General features: G+C 36.8%; 1 pseudogene; it reads right to left on the bottom strand.

Moving 5' to 3' along the window:
• Positions 1-737: 737 nt before the first annotated feature.
• Positions 738-918, bottom strand: LOC125920466 (uncharacterized; annotated as a pseudogene).
• Positions 919-4,218: the final 3,300 nt, after the last annotated feature.

Raw genomic sequence — 4,218 nt, forward strand, 5'->3', positions numbered from 1 at the left:
TGAAGTATATGAATTAAACACTTCGTGCGGTTCTTATTCTGTCCTAAATGATGAATAAAAGGAAAAGTTGGTCAAGTTAATTAACACTTTGTTAAAGAACAAAAATGGCATAACAGTAGATTTAGGAATGACTGGACACTAAGATAAAGCATTAAGTCATTAATTTGGTTATCTTGTGAGGACTTTGGGGAGAGTCCTAACAAGGTCGCCATGACTTTGGCAATGACCACAACTATACTGCGCTCAGTAACTTTAAGGGAAGAAAAAAACATATAAAGGAAGAGGGAGATAAGAAAATTGGATAGGTAATTATGCAAAGGTCTTAAGTAAGGGTCAGGTGATTTTCAGAAGGTCAGAAGGCAAAGTGTGTAATCAAAATGGCTGAAATAATAGTTAACCCTAAATGTATTGTCACTTTTCAAACTGACATCAGAGAAAATTTAAAAGGCTGATAATGGTTGTAAGAAGATAATTAGAAGGATAGCCATAGACCATATTAAAGGTAGCCAGATAGCAATGCTAATTAAAAATGTATACAATCTAGGAATACAAATGCACAAAATAAGAACACTAAAACAAATGCAACAAGTTAAGAAAATCTAGAATTAGTCACGATGACATAATTTAAGCGTCCTGTGTGATATCAATTTGAATCTTTTTGTGGGTAGGTTACTTACACTGGTGACCTTTATTATTTGAAGAAAAATTTCTTAACCTTCTGAGATGATTATTCTTTCTCTATTAGTTGACTTTTATAATTTTTTTTAGTGGGTGCCCATTTCTGTGCTATGACTATGTAGAACGTTGGAAAGCATTTTTCAAGTTGTCACGGCAGGGTATTGGGAAAAGTTTTTAATTAGCAAGTAATCGCTTCTCGGATAAACCTCATTGGCTACGACACTGCCACTGCGCAAAGCTTGGAAAGCATTTTTGCAATAAGTAATACCAGCTTACACTTGGACCTGAAAACTAGGTTTTACTGTTTGAAGTTCTCAAATGATGAAAAGCACGGTCACTGTCATTGTGTCTCTTAAAGGACAGTAAAGGACAGTGCTACTCTTTTGAAAACCAATCATGGAAAAGCAAACATGCTTGGGGCACTTTAGTAATTAAAATCCCTTGGGAAAGGGTCCAAAAAGGATGGAACACACTGAAATCTGCTTCATAGTGAATCCAGGCGTCCTTCAGAGCCCTCTTTTAATCTGCAAGAGGTAGAGGTTGTAGGAAATATGTACAACTGTTGAGGGTTTAGGGATGGGCTTACCGTAGAGCAGAGGAATTGACTAGTCCTTTTCGACAATTACAAAACGTTATCACAGAAATAGAGATTTGGGAGGTTTTAAGTCAGGGGACATTCAATTCTCTAAGGTTACTAGAAGCCTTAAGTTATGGTCCTCTGTGCGTAGAAGGTAATAAAGATGTCTTGTCTTGTTTGTGTAATCTTACATTTATGTATGCCTCTATATTGAAAGTTTCACACCCAGTCCTGTTTATTGATAAGCTGATACATTTCTAGTCTTCTCTTTAATTCCATCTTATGATAAAATAATTTATACCCTGATTTCATGCCATGATGAAGTCATCTGCATGGCTCTTCTCTTTTTTTTTTAATTTTTTTTTTTAACATTTATTTATTTTTGCGACAGAGAGAGACAGAGCATGAACGGGGGAGGGTCAGAGAGAGAGGGAGACACAGAATGTGAAGCAGGTTCCAGGCTCTGAGCCATCAGCCCAGAGCCCGACGCAGGGCTCGAACTCACGGACCGTGAGATCGTGACCTGAGCCGAAGTCGGACGCTCAACCGACTGAGCCACCCAGGCGCCCCTTTTTTAAAAAAAATTTTTTTTTAACATTTATTTATTGAGACAGAGAGAGACAGAGCATTGCATGGCTCTTCTCTTAAACATCATTATGCTAAGCTGCAAAGAATTTAGAGAAAGGATGACTGGAAAAGAGTGTTCCTTGAAAAACATTACTTTCATATTGTTAATGATATTTTTGATCCCTGCAATAAACCTTTTGAAAGTATTCACATCTAGCCACCAACCCCCTTCATTTTAGGAACCGACTGGATTATGATAAATCCATCATGTTTTTTTGTGTGTGTTGACAGCATGCACACAAGAAATTATTTTTCAACATATTAAGTATTTTCATAATAAGGTGTACTGAAAGTATAATTCCTAGTAATCCTGAGATACTTTGTCAGGCACTGCTTTCTACAGAAGATAATATCATTTACTTTAAAACTTTTTAAAGATTTCTCCAAGTTAGGTTAAAAGAAAATACTGCTCTCATATAGTTTAAAGACCCAATAGTGAATAGAAATATACAATTTGGGGTTAAAATATGATGCAATGGTGTTCTTCCCTTAATTTTTGAATTACAATCCAATTTGAACTGCTGAGAAAACCCAGATACCCAGAAAGAAAAAACAGACTAATAACACCAGCTTTTCCAATTGCCGATCTCCATCCCTTCTCCCTGTGTTTACCCAAAGATTCAAGACCATTGTGAAAGTAATCTAATCTATATATTCCAATACTGCGATGCCCACTTCTGGGGCTGAGGAAAACACAAGCACGTATCGCTCTGTAATCTGTGAAAAGACAGCGCTCCTTGGTTTTAGACATTGTGAAGACAGATAACAAAAAAGTTTGCTAAATCATTCAGGTAAAGATGTTGCAGTTCCTTCAAATGCATAGGATTAAAAGGAGAACTTTCTGAAAGTGAAATTAAAAAAAAAAAAAAGGAGGTAAAAGAAACAGTGTTTCAAACTGAGGATAGTTCTTCCCTCCGTAACATTTACAAATTCCTCTTCGCTGCCCTTTTGGATTAAGTAAAGCTGGTTCCCATAGAAACCGACTGTCTCTGATTTCACAGTCTGTAACACACAAATACCTCAACTTCCAGGAAACAAGGGTGATAGCTCCTCAGAGCTCAAGGACAAGCAGGAGGCTTTGGAAGCACACCTGCCTGGACAGGGGAAAACCACTGAGCTCTAGTGTTAAATAAATGGTGCTTGAAAAGACTCACTTTGCATCAGAGAAATAATGTGAGCACTTATCAAACAACTTTCCATAGCCCATCAAGTTATCACAAGCAAGGATGAGAACCTGTGATCCATAGAACTTTTTAAGAACTAAAATTCTTCAATCTGCGTGCCACCTTCTTGACTGAGGCGGTACTATGCCAGTGTTGATTGAGTTCCGGAGTCAGCTCCCTTGGGCCCAAACCCTGGATCTGCCACTCCGGAACTGTGTGATCATCTGCAAGGTGCCAACGCTTTCTAGGTTTCTGTTACATTATTTGCATAATGGGGTGAGGGGAATATGTTCCTTGTAAATTTGTTGAGAGGATCCAATGAGTTTATTCATGTCAGATGATTACGAACACGGCCAAATCACATTATGGACTCCACACATTTAACCTATTAAAAATTTGTCCCAAATCTATTTAAATCATAAAATACTACATACTCTTAATTTTTTTTTTAACATGTATTTATTATTGAGAGACAGAGCATGAGCAGGGGAGGGGCCGAGAGAGGAGGAGACACAGAATCTGAAGCAGGCTCCAGGCTCTGGGCTGTTACAGCTCGAACTCACAAACTGCGAGATCATGACCTGAGCCGAAGTCAGACGCTTACCCGACTGACCCAGGCGCCCCAAAATAGTACATACCCTTAGGCTAATTTTGGAAAGTAGAAGAAAACAAACTGCCTTGCCCTTAATGACATTAATAATATTAAAAATGATTCATATATTTGAAATATTTTCTTTTCATGTCGCATATTTGTTTTTATACATACGTGGGTATACTTTAATGATATAATTTGGTTTCTTGCTTTTTCTGACTCTATAAAACATAAGGATTCGCTGTTATAAATATCCATAGTTCATAATATTCCATCAAATTGGTAAGGTGCCCCTTACCGTTTTATGCTAATACACTTTATCACTTTGATATTTATAAGCATAAGTTAGCTATTCCCTTTTTAAACTGCAGGTGATTCCAAAACAAAATTATGTAAGGTCACAAACAAAATTTCAAATAAAAAACAATACCATTATTGGAATTTTACTACAGAGTTTTATTAACATGCATTCACTTGTGAAGAAAAATGTATTAATTATATGGAGTATCGCCATCCAGAAACAACAGATGTAGTAGCCTTTATTAAAAGTTGTTTTCATTCCTCCCATAAAGATTTGGGTA

This window comes from Panthera uncia, chromosome B4 (assembly GCF_023721935.1).
Source record: "Panthera uncia isolate 11264 chromosome B4, Puncia_PCG_1.0, whole genome shotgun sequence".
Classification (NCBI taxonomy): domain Eukaryota; kingdom Metazoa; phylum Chordata; class Mammalia; order Carnivora; family Felidae; genus Panthera; species Panthera uncia.